Below are 22465 nucleotides of genomic sequence, written 5' to 3'. Positions count from 1 at the left end.
GTAGCCACAAGGGAGCGCTGTCAGCAAGAGGGCTGCTGCAGGTTGTGTTTTGTGTGTGTGATGCTGGGGATCCAACCCGGGGCTCGCCACATGCTAGGCAAGCACCCCTCCACCGTGCCACACTCCTGGCCTGGCTGTAGATTTTGACTCTACAAGCAGCACCCGTGTGGAGAGGGGATAGATTTTTCTCATTTCTAAACTATATATGAATATATATTTCTAAAATATATATTCATTCAACTGGAAAGGATTATACCAGGCTGAGGGTCACTGGAGATCACAGAGAATTGTACTACCAAAGATGGGGGGAACATGAAGGAGGATTAGAGCAAGTTAAGAGATTTTCTGAGGACATACAGAGAACTAGAAATGGAATCTAACAGGAATCTATGTCCCCAAACTTAATTTGAGGCTTTTTCTTGTACACACATATTCCAGGAGCAGTGGATGGACCCGTCCATTTTTGTCCTGGTGTGCTTTGGTGCATGTGGGGAACCAGAACTTGCTGGGAGCTGGGCAGGGGTGAGGAGGGGTGGACAGATATCAGAGGATATCAACAGGATGAGAACCATAGAAGCAAAAAGTCCCTGCCTGGGGAAGGAACTTGAGTGTTCCCAGGAAGGCAGAATGAGGGTGGGGCCACAGGGCAAAGTCATATTAGACTCTGGTCTAATATGACCAGATGCCCTGGTCCCCTCTCCTCCTTGGTGCTCATGAAGAGCTCTGGACCAACCAGACTGAGACCCCCAAACACTAGGGGGCGCTCAGCACACACTCGCTGCTCGGTGGGCAAGCAGTAGCTGAACACAGTTGGGGAAATCAAGGCAGTATTGGGGTGGAGGTGGAGGCTGGACTCTCCATGCTCCCAAAGCCCTGCAGATCCAGGTGGTGCCTAGTAATCTAGGAGCCTCAAAGAACCTGACCTCTGGATGCCCACCTCCTTCACCTGCCCCCATCTAATTCACTTCAGTCATAAGCAAGCTACTGAAAACAAGGTGTTCAAATGAAGGGAGTCTACCCTTGTCCCCTACCCTCTGCTCCAATGTGGTGGGCACCTGCCCTTGTCTCCCTCTTCCCTGCTGATCCTTCTTTTTTCTAATATTATTTTTTAGGTGTAGATGGACACAACACAATGCCTTTATTTTTTTGTGGTGCTGAGGATCCAACCAGGGTCCCGCCTGTGCTAGGCGAGTGCTCTACTGCTGAGCCACCATCCCAGCCCCTGGTTCTTCTTTTCAACATGTAGCTCCTCTGCTTCCTCCCACCTCAGCTGGTTAAGGATTGTCCCTGAGGGAAGCGTCTCTCTGCTTCTCAATGTGTGACAGGAGGAACCCAGAGCCTTGGCTGTGTCAATTGGGCTGTCCCCTTTTATAAACACTCAAGTGGTAGCTGTGCAGATGTACTATTTCTTTTTCAGACAGAAAAGCTGCTAACTGCTTCCTAAATTGATTCTCTGTAAGGCAGTGAGGACAATTATAATAATTCAATCATGTAGACCAGCAGCCCAAGGCATGTGGACATGGAAGACCCTCGAAAAATTAGTAGAGAAGATTGAACCAGAACAGAGGCACCTGCTGCCCAGCAGAGCCCTTTCACCAGGAGCAAAGGAGGTAGGGAGGACAGAGTCTCAGATGTCCAGTTATTCTTATAAAAGGATAACCAGCCAAGGGGCTGAGGGAATGTGGCTGGAGAAGGCCAAGGGTCAGAGGAGGCTCAGGAGGAACTAAGAGGGAGGGTTTGAGGTTCAAGAGAAAGATAGGGAACAGAGGGAGACTGGAGAGAACTAGGAAGTGCCGTATCCGTCTCTAGTATCAGGGTTGGGGGTCAGCTAGCTGATCTCCACTGAGTGGACAGAGGTGGGTGAGAAACAGCAGAGTACTAAGTCCCTTTTTAATTTTTTTTTTTTTCTGTTGCTAGGGATTGAATGCAGGGCTTCAGGCATGCTAGCTAGGCATGTGCTCTACCACTGAGTTACTCCCCAACCCATTCCTTTTTATTATATTATTTAATTACTTATTTTGTTACTGGAGCCAATTCCCTTTTCAGATTGGAAAAGAAAGGGCTGGAACTGCCAGGAGCAGTGGTGCATCCCTGTAATCCCAGTGACTCCAGAGGCTGAGGCAGGAGGATTGCAAGTTTGAGGCCAGCCTTAACAACTCAGTGAGACCCTGTCTCAAAATAAAATAATAGGAGCTGGGGATGTAGCTCAGTGGTAGAGCACCCCTGGTTCAATCACTAGCACCACCAGAAAAATAAAATAAAATTTAGAAAAATAAAGAGCTGGACTGCTCTAGTTGGAAACCGGACTTGTAGGGCTCCAAGGTGGAAGCCCCAGCCAGGGAAGGGAGCTGCTTTCCCTGGGGAGGGGCAGCCTCAGAGGCACATGCGCATGTGGGCAGTAGCATCCATGGGCCTGCTGTGTGTGAGGGCCCCTCCAGAGGACTTACTTGTTTCATCCTCACTACACACCTCAAGTGCTATCCTTGCACTCTAGGGACTTGCCCATAATCATCATGGCTAATTAGTGCCAGGGCTCAGAGTCTTTCAGGCTCCTTCCAGTCACCCTGTGAGCTGCCCTGAAGAGTGGCTTCCACACTGACTACTGAACTCAAAAGAGCTCACCTGGCCCTGGTGGCCCAGTCCTGGCCAAGTAAGCTGGGTGCCAGAGGAGAGTCCTGCTGGGGGCAGTGAGGGATAGGGAGGGAGAATCATGGCCATGCATAAAATGACAAGGTCAATTACAAGGTGATATATAATCTAAGCTCTGCCGTCTAAAGGGAAGGACAATTTGTAGTGCTCAGCTTCAGGTTTCCACAGACAGGCAGGCAGGAGGAAAGATAAGCACTGTAGCATGTGTGGGGCAAAGGAACTGGTCTTAGGATGGCTCTGTGCCCGCTCAAGCCTTCAGGCCTGCAGCCCTTCCCAGCAGCGCTGCCGCTGCACCCAGCACACAGAGGGTTAACGTCTCCTGGTGCAACCTCCTCGGCAGTAGCAGCAAGAGCACAGGCTGCCAGTAACTCAGAAGCTGAAATGTGAGAAGCAGGACGCCAGGGGCAGGGCTGGGAAGGCTGAGCGAGCAGGAGCAACAGCAAGAAGAGAGGGTTTCCCTGGCAGGAGCCAGAGCAGGCTGCCTGGACCTCCTTTCCTTGGCTCAGGTCCCCGCCCTGTGGCTGCCCCTCCTGCCTCAGGCTGGGAGCTGTGGCACCCACACAGGGTGGTGCCTGGTCATCATCCAAATCCAAACCCTTCAGCTGCCAGGCAGCAGGGTCCCAACCTCGACTTCGCCCACCTCACTCAGAACTGACCACGGGAAGCCTCCCAGGCGACCCAGCCTCCTGCTGCTCAAGGCCAGCAAGAGATGCAAGGCTGCCTTTGAACAAGGACCACAGACACGCAGCAAGGGCCAGCTAAGAGATGCGAGGTGCTGGGCCACCAGCCATTCACTTAGTCAATACCCCAGCTATCCTGTGAGTACCTACTATTATTGTGACCCCCAGTGAACCGGGGCTCACAGGTTCAGAAAATTTCCTGAAAGCCACACTGCCAGAAAATGAGACAGCTGACTTGAACCTGGGCTTGTCTATAGCTAGACTCAGACCCACCACGCCATGGGGAGAGATGGAAGAAGTTCATTACCAGGTTAGCAAAGGTCTGTGTGCCAAACCCACAGAAAGCAAGAAATGGAACACAGCCCTGGGACCCAAAGGAAGTGGTCCACAACAAACAAAAGGGCCAGCAGCTTTTGGGACTGCCATCCCCCAGGGGGTCAGGCTAAGAACAGCACCCCAAGGAAGTGAGGGGACAGGGATTCTGCAGCAGCAGGAGGGACTGCCTGAATCCCCAGAGGTGCATCCTCTGGGCCACAGACCACTGCTGGGTGCTCAACTAGACAGGTCACGGAGGTTTCTGAGGTTTGAGGTTTGCACAGCCTGTTTGAAGAGTCAGCAACATTTGGGGAGAGGAGCACTCCGCGAGGCAGCGCCAACGAGGGCCAGAAATGACTCTGGAGGCATCACAGCCACAGTGAGCCAGACAGTCCAAGCTCCAACCTGAGCCTGGCCTCATCTCAGCTCTAGAACCTCGGTTTCCCTGTCTGAAGAAGGGAGAGGATGCCAGGAACGACCCTGCAGGGTCGCTGTGAAGGTTAAGTGAGGTCTTTGTCAGAGAGTCCTTAAAGAATAAAGGGGGAGGGGCTCAGGCCTAGCACCTGCTAGGCTCTTGGGTTCCATCCCCCCAGGACAGGGGAGAAAAAAAAAGAGGTCTTAAAATTGAAAACCTAAGGGGCTGGGGTTGGGGCTCAGTGGTAGAGCTGTTGCCTCACATGCGTGGGCTGGGTTCAATCCTCAACACCACATAAATAAATAAAATAAAGGTATTGTGTCCATACAACTAAACATTTTTTTTTTTAATTGAAAACCTAGGGCTGGGGATATAGGTCAGTTGGTAGAGTGCTTCCCTCACAAGTACAAAGCCCTGGGTTCAATCCCCAGCACCACAAAAAAAAAAAAAGAAAATTGAAAATCTACATCCATACAAAAGTTCACACATACATATTCATAGCCAGGTTATTCATAACAGCCAAAGGTAGAAGCAACCCTAATGTCTATCGATGGCTGACAAAGGAGCTACAATGGGATGTTATTCAGAGTTAAAAGGAATAAGGAGGAATCTGTGGCACAAACCTGTAATTCCAGCTACTCAGAAGGCTGAGGCAGGAGGATCACAAGTTTGAGGCCAGCCTGGGCAACTTAGAAAGACACTATCTCAAAATAAGAAACAAAAAGACCTGGGGATGTAGCTTGGTGGTAGAGCACTCCTGGGTTCCATCCCCAGTATCCTTTAAAAAAAAATGTAGCTATCCTTTAGCTTCAGGGAATAGGTCACATAACAGAAGAAACCAGGTGGACACATTTAAAAAAACATTTGAGCAGGGTGTGATGGCATGCCCCTATGATTCCAGTGACTCTGGAGGCTGAGGTAGGAGGATCAAAAAGTCAAAACCAGCCTCAGCAACTTAGCAAGGCCCTAAGCAACTTAATGAGACTCTGTTTCAAAATAAAAAATAAAAAAGGCTGGGGATGTGGCACAGTGGTAGAGCACTTACGTAGCATGTGTGAGTCACTGGGTTTGATTCTCAGCATCACATAAAAATAAATAAATAGATAGATAGGTAAATAAATAAATAAATAAATACAGGTATCATGTCCATCTACAACTTAAAAAAAACCTGGGATATTGCTCAGTGGTTAAGTGTGCTTGGGTTTGATCTCTGCCCCCTCCCCTTAAAAAAATATTTTTTTTTTTTTTAAGAAGTGAGCTATGGTAGCACATGTCTATAATCCCATTGATTCAGAGGGCTGAGACAGGATTGAGGCCAGCCTGGGCAATTTAATGAGACCCTGTCTCAAAAAACAAAAAGGACTGGGGATGTGGGGATGTAGCTCACAGGTAGAATTCCTCTGGGTTCAATTCCCAGTACCACCAAAAGAGAGAGAGAGAGAGAAAGAAAAAGAAAGAAAGAAAGAAAGGGCTGAGTAGCGAGAATCTGGCAAAGCCAAGGAGTTACAAACATGTTCTGTGTCTGCAGGATATGGACGAGTGACCAGATGGCTGTGCAGTCATACAGGAGCCACTGACCATCGTGTTGACACATTGAACCCAAGACCAGTCATGAAGATGAGAAAAGCTATCCAGAAAAACTTCTTTGAGGAGGTGGGAATGGAACTGGAATGAGACTGGGAGGACTTGGGTGGAGCCAGGGACAGGTCAGCACCACAGCCTGGGGCAGCTTAGAGGTGTGACAGCTAGCAGAGCTGGCAGCAATAGAGGTCACTGAGCTGGGGATGGCACGCTGGTTCTAACACACTGCCCCAAGCGAGTTCCAATAGGTGCTTTGCTCCAGTGATTCACAAACAGCAGCAAAAGGTCAGAGGAGGCCTGCCCTCCACCTCCCAGAAACTCCTGAAGCCCCGGAGAACAGAGATGTCCTGCAAGACAGATCCAGGGACCTTCCAATGTCAGATGGCCAGACATCCTCCTGATGTAGCAGGGGAGGCACAGGGACAGCAGCTTCTTGGAGCTGAGGTCTCCAGGGCCCCTCCTCCAGCCACCAGCAGGCTGAAGGTGGGGGAGGTGACTCCCAGAGGCAGGCCTGAGCCTGCAGGCCCTGCAGCTGGGGCACACACATTGGGACTGGACTGTGTTTCTCTCCTTCCACCCTCTTTGCCCCCAGCCTCCTGGGGGCGGGGTGGGGAACACGTCAACAATATAGCACACCTCAGGGATCAGAAAGGGGGCTGTACACACACATACACACACACACACACGCACACACACACACAGGCACAGGCACACACAGCATCCTTGCATATCATATAGAACCCACTGGCTGTACCTCCTCGGGACCAGCCATGTGCCAAGGGATTTTCATGCATTGTCTTATTCAATTCTTAAAAGAACAGGAGATTTCATAAAGAAAATGAGCTTCAGAGCTTAAGGCAGAGACTTAACCAAAGGTACACCCTGATAGTAAAATCCCACAAAGCCAGGCTCAATGCCTGGTACAAGTCCCAGTAACCAGTCCCAGGCGGGCAGCAGCAGAGCTACAGCATTGTTCCTCTGGGGTCCCCACTCCCATATTCTGCATACAACTCCCAGGGTGCCAACCCTGTGTGGGGTGAGTTCCTGACCCACACCCATCCTATCAGCTGCATGGTGATCCTTTCAGGAATGAGCTGGTACCCAACTCTGGTCAAGGAGAGACAAACTTAGGATCTTGCTGGAACCCATGAGAAAAGTAGGCTGGGAAGTCAGGGGCCTATCATGTCACGGTCTCCCCTTAGGAGGTGCTGGCGTGAAGGTAAAGGGAATGCAGAGGAAGCTTGGCTGAGAGATGCAAGCCAGTGTCTGTCGGCACCCCAGACCCAGCTAGCCCTTAGTCCTCGCAATTACAGGATGTGTTAAGTAACTGTCTTTGAACCCAGGTCTGACTGCTGAGCTCCCGCCCCTTTCCCTGCCCCAGGCTATACCCGTAGAGGCTACTGTAGCTCCAGAGCTGGGTCAAGGCTACAGCTGGGTCCGCACCTCTCTCTTAGGCCCTGGAAGTAGGTGATAGATCCTCTCAGCCCCCTCTTAAGGCAATTCCATGTTTCCATTTGACCTTCAAAGTTGGCATCTGCTTGCAGGAATCCATCTCTCTCCTCCTGGAATTCAGTCTCCAGATGTCAGATCCAAGGCAGCGGCAGCAGCGGCCCATGGCTCCCCCCAGAGTGAATCAGCCACATTCCAAAGGTGCAAACACAGACGCCACGCCCGCCCGAGGCAGCCTGGGGCTGCAGACTTCCTCCCCAGGCCTGGCAGCCCAGCACCCTCTCCCCTCTTGCTGTTTCCCAGCCAGACCAGGCTGTGGGCTTCCTTTCCAGAGACATTCTACTGGCACTGGAACCCGCAGAGAGCATGCTGCTGGGCCAGAGAAACTCTGGGCCTATAGGCTGCTTCCCCAACACCAGCCACTGACCCCAGCCTGGACCAGTGTGCTCACAGCTGTTATCAATATACATGGGTTCATTCATTCAGCAGGTATTTATTGAGCACCTACCACATGGGGAACAAGATACAAACAAACACAACCTCATAGAGCTCAGTTCAGCAAGAGAGTCACGCAAAACCAGGTCCACAGACAGAAAAGAATTCTAATGGGGAAGAAACGGGCTGACAGAGGACAAAGTGACAAAGGGAGGATTATGCTATGGGTGGTGAGGCCTGTCTTGATTGGGGACATGCCATGTGAGTTGAGACCTTGAAGGATGAAAAGAAACCTCCTCCTTCCAGTCACTTCTTGGCGATCCTTTCAGGAGAACCATTGCAGTATTACCCCTATGTACTGCCTCCCCGCACTTAGGAAGTTCTTTTTGTTTATTTCTTCTTCTTCTTCTCCTTCTCCTTCTCCTTCTCCTCCTCCTCCTCCTTCTCCTTCTTCTTTTCTTCTTCGTACCAGAGATTAAACCCAGGGGTGCTTAACCATTGAGCTACACCCCCAATTCTTTTTTATTGTTTACTGTGACACAAGGTCTCGCAGAGTTGCTTAAGTCCTATGTTGCTGAGGCTGGCCTCAAACTTGGGATCCTCCTGCCTCAACCTCCCAAGCCACTGGAATAATTCAGACTTTGATTATGCCTCAGTATATAGTTCAGTGATTTTCAGTATATTCATGATGTTGTGCATCTATCACGACAATCAATTTCAGAATATTTCATCATAAAAAAAAAAAACCCTGCTTAGAGTCACTCCCTATAGATTAGGGGCCCCACCAGCCCCTAATCTATTTTCTGTCTTTATGGATTTTCATATTCTGGACACTACATATAAAAAGAATCACACAATACCTAGTTCTTTGTGGCTGGCTTCTTTCCTTCAGCATGTAACATGAATCAGTGCTTCATTTCTTTTTATGGCTAAATAATATTCCACTGTGAGAACAGACCTCAATTTGTTTATCTCTTCATCAGTTGATAGACATTCTTTCTGCTTTTTGGCTATTAGGAATAATGCTGTAATAGGTATTTCCATACACGTTTTGGTGTGGATATATATTTTCATTTCCACCTAGGAGTAGAATTGCTGGGTCATCCGGTAAGTAGGCTTAAACTTTTTTTTTTTTTTCTTCTCAGTACTGGGAATTGAACCCAGGACCTTATGCATGCTGGGCAAGTCTCTACCACTGAGCAACACCCCTGGCCCCTATGTAACATTTTGAGGGTCTGTCAGAGGTTTCAAAGTGGCTTAGGATGTCCTCCCCAAAGTGTGTCAGTGTTGCAATCCCTCCAAATCCTTTACAACACTTTGTTTTTGCAGTACTGGGGATTGAGCTCTGGGCCGTGCACATGCAAACACTCTACCCAGTCCTTTTTTTTTTTTTTAATATTTATTTATTTTTTTAGTTATCGGCAGACACAACATCTTTGTATGACACAACATCTTTGTTTGTATGTGGTGCTGAGGATCGAACCCGGGCCGCACGCATGCCAGGCGAGCGCGCTACCGCTTGAGCCACATCCCCAGCCCATACCCAGTCCTTTTTAAAAAAGAGTTCCGCTAAATTGCCCAGGTTGCCCTTGAACTTGCCATCCTCCTGCCTCAGCCTCCTGAATTGCTGGGATTACAGGCATGTGCCACCAGGCCCGGCAACACTTGTTTTTTTGTTTTTATTATAGCCATCCTCATGGGTATGAAGTGGCATCTCCCTGAGGTTTTGGTTTGCAGTTTGCCTCAGGAACCTCAGTGCTGAGGCCAGTGTCAGTGGAGGAAGCTCGTGGATCTTTGGGCCTCAGCAACACTATCCAAACCCTCTTCTTCATTCCAGACCCAAACTAGGTGAACTGTGGATAATGGAGGGGAACTTGGTGAGTATGGACAAGCTTGTGAGTGCTTCTAGAGAGTCTGATATGGCCTGGGTTGGGGGGGACCCAAGGCCCAGTATAACATGGTGGCTTCTTCCAGGTGATCCATCTGCTCTCAAACTGGCTTGTGTGTCAGGGTGCCCAACGGCAACCCCATTCCAACCCTGCGCACACTGCCCGTTTGGCCGAGGACCCCAATGCCTCCAAACCCTCTCTTAAAAAAATAAGTAGAAAGCCTTCTTAAAAAGAAAAAAAGAAAGGGTTGTGCTGAGGCTGTGGCTCAATGGTAGAGTACTCGCCTAGCATGTGCAAGGTGCTGGGTTCGATCCTCAGCACCACATAAAAATAAATAAAGTTGGGCTGGGGATGTGGCTCAAGAGGTAGCGCGCTTACCTGGCATGCGTGCGGCCTGGGTTCGATCCTCAGCACCACATACAAACAAAGATGTTGTGTCTGCCAAAAACTAAAAAATAAACACTAAAAATTTCTCTCTCTCTCTCTCTCTCTCTCTCTCACTCACTCTTAAAAAATAAATAAATAAATAAAGTTAAGGTTAAAAAAAAAAAAAGAAAAAGAAAGAAAGGATTTTAAGATAGGGGTTGGGAGCTCAGGTAGTGGAGTGAAACAGTTTGGACCCAAAACCCATCTCTGTGACATTAGAGCTGTGTGTTCCTACTCAAAGCACTTGGTGTCCCTGAGCTTCCCTCTTGCCATCTGCCAAAGAGGCCTGATGATCTACCTGAAGAGAGTTTTTTTTTTTTTTTTTTTTTTCTGGTGGTGCTGGGGATTGAACCCGGGACCTGTGCATGTGAGGCAAACACTCTACCAACTGAGCTATATCCCCAATCCCTCAAAGAGAGGTTTTGAGAATTAAATGCAATAATACAGATCAAGCAATATTTTGTGCCAACTTTTAAGGACCAAGTCATGTAATGTCCTAATGTCATGTTGGTCCTCACAATACATGAAACAGGACCAACTGCGATGTCAGATCCAAGAAACCAAAACTCAGGCCTGGGGGTGCTGCAGTTCAGAGGCAGAGCACTTGCCTAGTGCTCGGGTTCCATTGCCAGCGTGTAAAAGAAACAGACCCACCAGGGCTCAAGGAATCTGGCCTAAGGCTGGTGGGGGCAAAACCCAGAACTGAACTAAACTCCACCACTGACACTGGACAGGAGCTTCGGCCCAGTGCTGTGAGGACACTAACAGGTGTAGGAAAGCCAGGTAGGTAGGTCTCTGAAATGTCACAGCCAGGATGATGGGTCAGTCCCAACCCCTCCAGCTCATGCCCTAGACACAGTGCCTGGCCCATTGTGGGGCCCCAGCAAAGAGGGACAGCCATCGCAGGGTTTCTGAGACCTGAGAGAGGGAATGACTTGAGGTGTTCTTAGGCGAAGGTTGAGTGGGCCACGTGTGGGTGGCGGTTGGAAAGAGACAACCCTGAGGCTGTAGGGCTCTGGGACAGAACCCAGTGGAGGGAAGGGCTCAGATGCTGGGATGTGGAACGTGACAAAAATACATGTAATTTTATCAGGGAAAACAAAACATAAGTCAGAAGTTCCTGGCAGTGAAGCCTGGTCCCTCAAGGATGGTACTCTTTCCTCTCTCAGCAAGAATAGTGAAGAACCCATATCCCTGGGCCTTTCAAGGGTGACAGGTGATTTAGATTTCTGTGACTCTGACTCTATCTGGAAGGGCTCCAGAGGGCTAGCCCGGGGAGATTCAATATAGCCCCTAAAAATGCAGGCACAGTGTGTCCCAAACATCAGGCATAAATGTTGGAGACTCTTGGAGATGGGAGTTCCCCACACTTTGCCCCCCCTTTAATATTTATTTTTTAGTTGTAGTTGGACACAATACCTTTATTTTGTTTATCTATTTATTTATTTATTTTTATGTGGTACTGAAGAGTGAACCCAGGGCCTTGCACATGGGAGGCAAGCGCTCTATCGCTGAGCCACAACCCCTTTTAATATTCATTTTTTAGTTGTAGTTGAACACAATACCTTTATTTATTTATTTTTATGTGGTGCTGAGGAGCAAACCCAGGGCCTCACACATGCTAGGCGAGCACTGTACTGCTGAGTCACAACCCCAGCCTACACTTTGCCCCTTTGACAGAGGAAAAGTTTCAAGACAAGGAGGTCCCAGGATATCAGTGATGCTTGATTTCAAGGGCCACCTGCACAGGAGGAGCTGGAATTTAAAGGAAAAGCCAGTTGCTCTGGGGCCTCAGCTGAGAGGAGGTCACAGTGTGAAAAGGACAGTAAGGGACAGTTTAGGACACAGCACAAGAGGAAGAAAGCCAGCATACAGTTCAGCAGTGACTGGGTGACCTGGGGTGGCCTACTCTTTTGAGAAACTTGGCAGGGGAGGGTTGGAGACAGGGCCATGGCTTGAGACATTTATTTTAAACAGAGGAGAAGCTCTGGCTGATGACAGTGCTCTGCAGAGATTGGAATGCGTTTAAATTCAGTCATGGAAAACAATTATACACACCAGGCTCCAGGCTGCTAGAAGGCTCCGGAAGGAGTTTCTCTTGGCTGCCTGGCTGGGAGGTCCAGGACAATGGTTTTGAAGGTTTATTCAGAGGACCACGTGTACTATAATCACTTGAGGAACTTGTTGAAAACACAGATCCCTGGGTCCTGCTCTGGACTTTCACCATGCCCTGTCCAAGGACCCACTGGGGCTCCAAGCCTCAGAATGTCGCCAGAGAGGTAGGGACTCCTTAGAGGGAGACAGACAGTTCAATGCTTAGCAATGCTCAGCTCGACTATTTCCCACCAGTTGCTCATCTCATTCCACTCCCCTCTCTCCATGACTCATACGGATGGTCTTGGGTCTCTCTGAGACTCCTTGGGGATCCCACTACCTCTCTACCCCCAGCACACAACTCATCACGCACCAGGATAGTGCTATAGCTCTAGTTGCCCCTTCAGCTCAAGGTCAGAGAGATCTCAGGTACTCAGGTGGAGTCAGGCACCCAACATGCCCAGCTTTAAGACCAAACTTCAGCCAGGCATGGTGTCCACATCTATAATCCCAGCTACTGGTTCCAGCTATACTTGTGCCACTCTTGAGAGGGGCTGGCTGACCCACCTCAAATACAAAGCCCAGGTATTGTGTGGATGAGAAAAGCAGAAAGTGCCTGTCCCCTTTGGTCACTGCCCCCCATCTGCCATGTCTACAACTCCCCAGTGTGTGTGGGGAGTGGAAAAAGAGGTCTGTAAGTAAGGGACCCACCAAGCTTGTGCTCTAGTGTCAAACAGTTTGGATTTGAACTCCATCCCTCCTACTTCACAGCTGTGTGCTCTTGGGAGAAACATGTAACTTCTCTGAGTCTCCTTCTCAAATGAGCCTGATAATGAGTTCCATTTTGGTTCTGTCCCATCAGTACCTCAGACTTACTGGTGATCTGAGGCAGGGGCTCAAATACCAGCCCAACTTCCCCCAAAGAGGGCTGGATCCTGCTTCCTGACCCAGCCATGTTTTACATCAGAGCCTAAAGACCAGGATAGGGAGCTGCACCAGGCTGGGGAAGGAGTGAATTCTAGAAGACTCACCATTCCTGTGCCCTTTAGTGACCTCAGAGGCACAGACCAACCTTCACAGGAGGAAAACACTTCTTCCTCCCCTCCTGCTGCAGAGAAGCCAGAAGAGCTATCAGCACCCAGACTGGCACTCTGAAGCCCTTCCATGCTCAGGACAGCAGGAGAGGAGTCAGTGGGTTTTGTGCTTTCATCTCTCCAGGCCTGGAGGATGACTGGGTAATTCTGCCTGTCTGCAGTTGCTGGTGGCAAATACAGCCAGCCTGGCTGAGACTGCTTTGTTACTACTTCAGAGATAATCAGGATACTAGCCACACCAGGCTCCCTGATCCATATCCTCTTCCTGGCTCCTACCCTTCTACTCTCTCCCCAAAGTACCTGCTCCAGAGCCTGGAAAGGTGACAAACACTTTCTCAGACAACAAAATCATCTAGTGGGAGAATAGACCTTTGCACAGGCTCTGCATGCCCTTGCTCTATGTACTGATTTTCAGGGTGTGCAGGCCAGCTCTGAGGGTACCCAAGAGCAAAAAAAGGCCCTGCGAGTCCATCCTTCACCTCTGGAGGTCAGTCCCAACCCTTTGGGAGGAAAGGGAGGACCAGGTCCTGGTCAAGGTCGTCCCACTCCGGTCTCATAGGCATTTAAGGCAATGACGTCAGTATCGGGTTCCAATGCAGGTCTGGCCACTTCCAAGCTGTGTGACCTTGGGGAATTTATTTAACCACCCTGAGTCTGATTTCCTCCCAGATAATGGCAGTGCCTATCTCCCACCATCCCCAGGATGAAATAAAAAAGATGTACAATGCCCTTAGCATGTTGCCTGGAACCTGCTCAAAACCGTAGGCCATCATCATCATTACTCCATCCTCTTTTACTCCCCACTTCTTTTTCTCCACCTCTGCCATACCAGCAGGTTTCAAGGCACGGCTGCTCTGGTTCCCTAAACCTGGAATGCTCTTTCTGGAAAGTATTCGTTAGTTCCCTGTATGGCTGGCTCTGTTGCTTCCTTCAGGTCTTTACTCAATCAGCTTTCCCAGTGACTCGCTCCCCTGCTTACGTCCTTGCCTGGGTCCTTATCTGAGAGCCTACACGTTTCATTTATTAGTCTCGCAGGTGGCTCCTGGTGCCTGGAACGCAAGCTCCCCGAGGACAGCTCTGTTCCACTTTTCACTCGAGTCCCCAGCACCGGGATGAATGACGACAGCACAGACGTGTCTGGAAGCCGAGGAACCCGGGGAACCCAGGAGAAACAAAGCACCACGACACCTGCGCTAGGTTGCGGGCGTCTCCAGCCAAGCGGCTGCAGCGCGTACCCGCGAGGTCACGTCCGGGGCGCGCCGGCCGGAAGGAGGCCCCGCGCGGGAGGGAGGGGCGGGGCGCCAGGACCAGACCACGCCCCTAGAGCCCGCAGCGAAGGCGGGGCTACCCTAGTCGAGGCCGCCGGGCACTTCCGCTCCCCACTCGGCTCATTCATATTTATAAGGCGGGTGAGGGGCGGGGCCATGCTGGTCCGCGGCGCCCCGCCCCTGGGCCTGGGATCCCGCCCCGGCGGAGACTCGGGCCCCAGTGGGGCGCCCCCGGCTTCCGCCCTGGGGAGGGAGTTTCCACTTGGTCACGACTCAAAAATGTGTCGCGCCCGTTCCTCCACCCTCACGTCCCTGCTCCGGGAGGGTGGGGGTCTCCTCCCTCTGAAGGCCGGAGGGGCGGAGTCATGTGAGGGACGACTCCTCCTGGGGGTGGGTCTGTAAGGATGCGAAGCAGACCCCTCCCCTCACTCCAAGTTGGTGCCTGTGCTTAAATTCTCATTTTCTTTTCCTTTTTTAAATTTTGGTGTTGGAGATTAAACCCAGGGCCTCGCGCACGTGAGGCAAAGGCTTTACCACTGAGCTACATCCCCAGTCCTTCTAATTTTGAATTTTGAAACAGGTCTCCTTAAATTGCTGAGACTGGGCTTGAATTTGCAATCCTCTCTGCGATTACAGGTGCGCTCCACCGTGCCCAGCCCCATCCTCATTCTTCTTCTTCTTCTTCATCATCATCATCATCATCATCTTTTGGTACTGGGGATTAAGTCAAGGGGCGCTCTAGCCCTGAGCTACATCCCCAGCCCTTTTTATTTTGATTTTGAGACAGTCTCCCTAAACTGCCCAGACTGGCCTCAAATTGTGATCCTCCTTCCTTAACCTTCTGAATCGCTGGAATTACGGGCCTGCTCCACCACACCCGCCCCATTTTTGAGACAGAGTCTTGCTTAACTGCTGAGGATCTTACTAAATTGCTGAGGCTGGCCTTGGACTTGTGATCCTCCTTCTTCAGCCTAGTCCTTGGATTTCAGGCACATGCCACATTTTTTTTTTTTTAACCAGGGATTGAAGCCAGGGTCCTTTACCACTGAGCCACATCCCCAACCCTTTTAATTAAAAAAAATTTTTTTTTTACTTGTAGTTGGACATAATATCTTTTTTAAATTTTTTTATTATTTTTTAGTTGTAGATAGACACAATATCTTTATTTATTTATTTTTATGTGGTGGTGCTGAGAATCAAACCCAGCGTTTTCTATGTGCTGGGCCACCGCTTTACCACTGAGCCTTAACCCCAGCCCTCTCATTCTCATTTTTTAATATTTATTTTTTAGTTGTAGTTGGACACAATACCTTTATTTATTTATTTATATGTGGTGCTGAGGATCGAACCTAGGACCTCACACATGCCAGGCAGGTGCGCTACTGCTGAGCCCCAGACCCAGCCCTCATTCTCATTTTTTTAAAAATATATTTTTAGTTGTTGATAGACCTTTATTTTATTTATTAATATGCGGTGCTGAGAATCGAACCCGTGCCTCACACATGCCAGGCAGGTGCGCTACTGCTGAGCCCCAGACCCAGCCCTCATTCTCATTTTTATAAACATAATAGTTCTAATTTCCTTTTCTTTCTTGTTTTTTGTGGGGGCGGTATCAGGGATTGAATTCAGGGGCACTAGACCACTGAGCCCATCCCCAGCCCTATTTTGTATTTTATTTAGAGACAGGGTCTCACTGAGTTGCTTAGTGCCTCGCCTTTGCTGAGGTTGGCTTTGAACTGGCTATCCTCCTGTCTCAACTCCCACCCCCAGCAGCAGGGATTACAGGCCTGCGCCCTTGCAGCTGGCTCCTGAGCGCATCTGAGTGCTTATTCCTTATTCCGTGTCAGGCGCTGTGCCCTTTATAGAAACTACCTCTTTTAAGCCTCCCAACTATTTGAATGAAGTGTGTATAATGTTATATCTAGAAGATCAGAACAATTTAGTCACTTGACCACAATCACACAGCTGGCCTCATACTTTTCAGAGGGGATTGGTGCTAGTCTACCACCCTTTAGGAAAAGAGGCTTCCCTAAGGTCATCCTGTCTTACTGGGTGTGGCTGAGGGGTGGGTCTCAATGGCCCAATGCCCTGAAGAAGGTACTCACAGGAAAGCAGCAGGGAGGCAAGACAGGCTGCTTAATACAAAATAAAAACACTGGAGCCCAGTGACAGCAGAACATGATACCTGTCCCTGTGCACCTACACAGTTCACATGTCTGTGAAGCTAGCTCTGATGAAGGGGCCCAGGGACTCCAAAGGCAGTACAGTCTGCATGGATGTTCCCTCTCTGTGATGTCACTCTCCCCTGAGCCCAGAAGCTGCATCCTGCTTTGGCACTCAGGGACCAGTCTCCAGTCTCCCCTAAACTGAGTATTTCAGTCTCTCTAGAACAGGTTTTTTTTTTTTTTTTTGCATGGTGGGGGTACCAGGGATTGAACTCAGGAGCACTACTACACCATTAAGCCACATCCCCAACCCTATTTTCTAGAGACAGGGTCTCACTGAGTTGCTTAGCACCTCACTTTTGCTGAGGCTGGCTTTGAACTCTTGATCCTCCTGCCTCAACCTCTTGAGCCACTGGGATTACAGGCCTGTGCTACCAAGCCTGGCTCTAGGACAAGTTTCTTAGGGGTCAGGTGAGACCCTCAAGGTGGATATGTCCCAAACCCACAAGACCCAGCCAGGCCCTCAGGGCAGAGGCTCTTTTCAGCCTGAGTCCTGTGAGTAGGCTATATCGTATACACCAAGCCCACCTGGATCAAACCTTGAAGACCTCCTTTTTCCCTGGAGCAGGGCGTGAGATGCAGTCAGGGCTGATTCCCAGAATAAACACCCCACCCATAGACAGCCCCAGCCCTGCAGGCTCAACAAGCCACCACCAACCAACAGAGAGAGCTCCCAAGGCCGCCAGCTCAAGGTTAATAAGTCATCCTGACCTCACTCCCTCCATCACTCTTCCTGTGCCTGGGCCCTGCTCGCTGTGGGTTGCAGGTTCATTCATAACAATAATAGCTATCATTTGTTTTCCTCTATCTCCCTGCCAGATGATGGTGAAGCCTTTTTTTTATTTTTAATTTTTATTTTTTTGGGGGTACCAGGAATGAACTCAGGGACACTTGGCCACTGAGCCATATCCCCAGTCCTATTTTGTATTTTATTTAGAGACAGTGTCTCATTGAGTTGCTTAGCGCCTCACCATTGCTGAGGCTGGTTTTGAACTCAAAATCCACTGGTCTCAGCCTCCGGAGCCGCTGGGATTACAGGCATGCTCCATTGCATCTGGCTTGGTGGAAGTTTTTTCAATGAATTCTTTTTTTTTTTTTTTTTTTTTAATATATATATTTATTTATTAGTTTTCGGCGGACACAACATCTTTGTTTGTATGTGGTGCTGAGGATCGAACCCAGGCCGCACACGTGCCAGGCGAGCACGCTACCGCTTGAGCCACATCCCCAGCCCTATTTTTTTTATACGTTTTTTTTTTTTTTAATATTTACTTTTTAGTTTTTGCGGACACAACATCTTTGTTTGTATGTGGTGCTGAGGATCGAACCCGGGGCGCACGCATGCCAGGCGAGCGCGCTACCGCTTGAGCCACATCCCCAGCCCTTCAATGAATTCTGCACGGAGCCTCACACAGCCCTGTGGTAGGCTCCCTGAAGATTGATACTTCAGGGCTGCGGTTGTAGCTCAGTGGTAGAGCACTTGCCTAGCGAGGCCCTTGGTTTGATCCTCAGCCCAATGAAAGGAAAAGTAAATAAATAAATAAAGGCATGTGTCCAACTACACCTAAAAAAAAAAATAATTGATATTTCACAGCTAGGGAAACTGAGGCTCAGAAAGGTCAGAGAGCTTGGCCAAGGTCAAGAGTTGGAACATGAGACCTGCTACCATTTATCCATCCTGGTTCCTTTGTCTGTGTCTGCATCATGGGTCTTAAGGCTCACTTCACTGTTGCCTTGTGTCTTTCATGCTCAGCTCAGGCTCTGAAAAGATAGGAACTGTCCCTACACCTTTGATTTCCTGTTGGACCTAGCACTGTGTTACTTAAGAGCCATTTACTAAGCTCCTACTTTTTTTTTTTTGGGAGGTGCTGGGAATTGAACCCAGGGCCTTGTGCAGGCTAGGCGTGCACTCTACCAACTGTAAGCTCCTACCCTGTACAGGACACTTTCCTTTCTTTTTTTTTTTTTTTTAGAGAGAGAGAGAGAGAGAGAGAGAGAGAGAGAGAGAGAGAATTTTTTAATATTTATTTTTTACTTTTCTGTGGACACAACATCTTTGTTTGTATGTGGTGCTGAGGATCGAACCCAGGCCACACGCATGCCAGGTGAGCATGCTACCACTTGAGCCACATCCCCAACCCCAACACTTTCCTTTCATTGGGCAGGTACATGTGTGGTGTGTGATGAGTGAGTGGCATTTCCTCTGGGTCCTGACAGGTAAGGGGTCACCACTAGATCTCCTCAAAGGTATGGGTGGGGTGCCTAGCCCAGTGCACAGTATGCCTTCAGTAAATGTTGAAAAAGTTTAGGGCACCAAATTTAGCCACCAAATATACCTTTCAGTGATATTTAGGAAGCTTTTCTACGTGCCAGGTCCTGTGCAGGACTCTGCAGGGGGAGTGACAGGGCAATGTCCCTAAGTCTTTTTCCTTGAGGAACTCTCAGTCTAAAAGGGTAAACCATCCTCCTGCCAAGCAGCCATGTTCTGAGCACACAGGAAGGATGAATGCTCACAGCAAGGACCCCTGGAGAGAGAAAGCCCTGGGAGACAGCAGGAAGGGTGGGCATTCCTCACATGTCTGTGAAGCTAGCTCTGATGAAGGGGCCCAGGGACTCTGAGAAAACAGTTCAGAGGCCAGCCCTCTTGGGTGTCCCCCACCTTGCCAGTTATCTGATGCCCAGGGAGTCAATGGGTCTGAGAATGCACTTTGGAATCAGACATGAGACCCACTGAGATTATAATCTGCACCATGCCTCCTAATGGTGTATAAAACCATGGCTACCTTAATTTCTTTCTGCCTCAGTTTCCACTTCTGTGAAATGGGAATAATAATAGGCCCCATCCTCAGGGCTATTGGGAATATAATGAAAAAGTCCAACAGAGAGAAAGAATTGGTCTGGCTGAGGATGAGGGGATTCTGGTTGGGTCAGCACTACTGAGTTCTTTCTTTACTCTTATTGGTTTTATAGGAACCAAACAGACAAATTTAGGGGTTTTCTGGTAGCTAAGGAGACACCAGTTGGGTTCTGGAGTTGGCCAAGCCATGGGCCAGGTCTAACATATAGCAGTGGTTACTAATCTGTATTGAGTGTACCTCAGTTTTCACAACTGCCTCAGAAGGAGGTATTATATTATTTGTCATCCAAATGCTGTATCCAGAGAGAGTGGGGATCCCAGGTCAGAGTTCTCCCTGGGAACAAGTACAGAAAAAAAACAGACTTGGAGATATGCCCTCCAGGGTAAAGTCCCTTTTTTCTTTCTATCCCTCTCTCTCTCTTTCCTTGTACTATTGGGAATTGAACCCAGGAGTGTTTTGTCACTGAGCTGCATAGTTTTTTTTTTTTTTTATGTTGAGACAGGGTCTTGCTAAATTGCCTAGGATGGCCTCAAACTTGCAGTCCTCCTGCCTCAGCCTCCAAATAACTGGGATTACACTCACTCCTGGATGAAGTTTCTTGTAGCCAAGTCTCCCTCAGCTGGGGTTGTTGGCAGTTTATCCACATCCTTTCATAGTACCTAGCATCCTTCAGGCACTGATAAGCATCCTCAACGCTGTCAGCAATTGAACTCAGGGCTCTTGCATGCTAAGCATGCATTCTGCCTCTGAGTTAAACCCTCAGCCCCTCAATAAACATTTTTTTAAAAAAAACATTTATTTTTTAGTTGTAGGTGGACACAGTACCTTTATTTTATTTTTATGTAGTGCTGAGGATCAAACTCAGTGCTTCGCACATGCTAGACGAGTGCTCTACCTCTGAGCCACAACCCTAGCCCTCAATAAACATTTTTTTAAAAAAAATATTTTAGTTGCAGATGGACACAATACCCTTTTTTCTATTTATTTATTTTTATGTGGTGCTGAGGATTGAACCCCGTGCCTCACAAGTGCTAGGAAGGGCTCTACACTGAGCCACAACCCCAGCCCTTGATAAACATCTTTGCTATCAGATTTAAGATAGCCGGTTACTGTGTACCTTTTTCGGTGCACCTCGATTCCCGCGGGCTGTTGCCCTGCCTGGCTAAGATTCCATATTGTGTGACCGGGTGGGTTTAGGGCCGTTGTCCCGGCCGAACCGCAGAGGTTCCCGACGCCGGGAGGGGGCGCTCTGAGGCCCTCAGTTTAGGCCCCTCCCGACTAGTCCGCTGATCGCGAGTTGGCCCTTAACAGTAGTACCCCGGTTAGACGCTTTAGTTCCCAAAGCTGGCCTTCCCCTGGGTCCATCTGCCGGCTAATGTTTAACCCGGCCACACTCCACCTTATCCACACTTGGGAAACGCGGGGCGGGGGGAGGTCACCTCCAAATAGCTGCCTTACATCTATTGCTCCCGGTAAACGGGCTTTCTTAAATCCCTTTCATTTATCTACCAACAGGTCATCAGCACCTACTGCGTGCCCAAATAGGTAATAAGCACCTACCTAGTATGTTTCTTAGCACACATATGAGCATCTATTATGAATGCACCCAATCAGTTATGAACACCTACTATGTGTCCGTTTGTTCACCATGTCATGAGCACCTATGATGTGCCCACCTGCACACCAGGTCAGGAGCATGTGCCAAGCGCTATGCCTGGTGCTATGCCCAAGTGCTTCAGGCTCTGGCGGGCTACAGTGGCATCAAATGCACCAACGAAGGCAGAATTACAGCCAGGATGCTGAATCTAAAGTGTCTTTTCGACTTCTGGTCTATTCAGGGCCAATTGTGAAGCAGGGTTGGGCAGCAGCAGGAGGGCTGTTTTTGAACCACAATTTGTCACCAGACAAGACAGTGGCAATAAGATACTGGGCGGGGGCTCAGGATTAGCCCAAACAAAACACTCAAGAACACAAGTCTGAGGTTCAACGTGAGGGGACAGAAAACTGCTTAGTGGCTGGGCGCAGGCTTTCTCACTCGCGTGTGTCCACTCATGGTACTTACTAATAGAGAGGTCCAGGCGGGATCGAGGACCTCGCAGCGTTCAGAGGCTGGGGACTTAGGTTGTCCCAATTGCTGTCACCAAGACAGTGGAAGCCCGGATTGTTCTGATCCAGGCCTTGTCCTTATTCCACCGTGAAGTAAACTGAGGCCAAGGGGAAGGCAGGGACCCTCCACGTCGCGTGGGCGCGACGGGCCGAGCAAAGCCTCGAACCCGGTTTGCGTCGTTTGGAATCGGGAGCGGCCTTTGCTTGTGCGTTCCTGGAACTGGGCTGGGCGGAGAAATCAGGGCCTGTGGAGAGGCCTGCCGCCTTCCCAGCTGCCCGAGGCCGCGGGGGGCCTGGCCAAGGTGACCCCGCAGGAGGCGGCAAGGGTCCCCGCCCCCTCGGCCGCTGAGATCTTCTCCATCTTCCCGGTCTTCGGGGCTTTTCCTCTGGGCCCACGCGCCCGCCCCACTCCCGGGCTTCCCCGAGGGCGGGATATCTCGGTCTCTCCCGCCCCCCCCCCCCAGGCCACCTCCCGGCCGTGTCCTAGCGCTGCCCTCGGGCCGGGGGCGGGGCCGCGGGGGGGGGGCGAGCAGGACGAGCGTCTCGGCGGCGACCCGGGCTGCCTCCCGCCCTCCCGGTGCCCGCTCCCGCGGCCGCCCGCCCTTCCTCCCCTCCCCAGGCCCAGCCGGCCTCCCCCTCCCCCCGGCGCGCACGCCCCGCCTGGCAGCTGGCGCCCCGGGCCTGGGGCCGCCGCGGCGAGAGGGGTTTGCAGCGAGGGCGGGAGCGGGCGAGCCGGCGCGCGAGGGAGGGAGGCCGCCCCCCGCGCCCCTCCTCCTCGCCCTCCTCCGCGGCCGCCGGTCCCTCCTCCCGCCGCCTCCCTCCTCCCTCCTCCCTCCCTCTCTAAGACATCCCCGCACGGCCGGGCCGCCGCGGCCACCTTCCCTGCCCGAGCTGCAGATGTGGCGGAGCGGCCGGGCTCCGGGCGGCCGTGCCAGGGGAGCCCGCGCCCCGTGAGCCTCGCGCCCCGGCCCCCGCCCGCCC

General features: G+C 50.4%; 1 protein-coding gene across 1 annotated transcript in view; it reads right to left on the bottom strand.

Annotated features, from left to right (window-relative positions):
* The window catches only part of Tfap4 (transcription factor AP-4), a 39614-nt gene extending 18068 nt beyond the window's left edge, over nt 1-21546 (bottom strand). Inside the window, exon 1 of the mRNA XM_071605351.1 lies at nt 21441-21546. The gene's annotated coding sequence lies outside the window, so the exon portion shown is untranslated. The remainder of the gene's footprint in view (nt 1-21440) is intronic.
* Between the last annotated feature and the right edge of the window lie 919 nt (nt 21547-22465).

This window comes from Marmota flaviventris, chromosome 19 (genome assembly GCF_047511675.1).
Source record: "Marmota flaviventris isolate mMarFla1 chromosome 19, mMarFla1.hap1, whole genome shotgun sequence".
NCBI lineage: Eukaryota > Metazoa > Chordata > Mammalia > Rodentia > Sciuridae > Marmota > Marmota flaviventris.
Note: the sequence above shows the minus strand (reverse complement) of the source record. Positions and strands in the feature narration are given on the sequence as shown.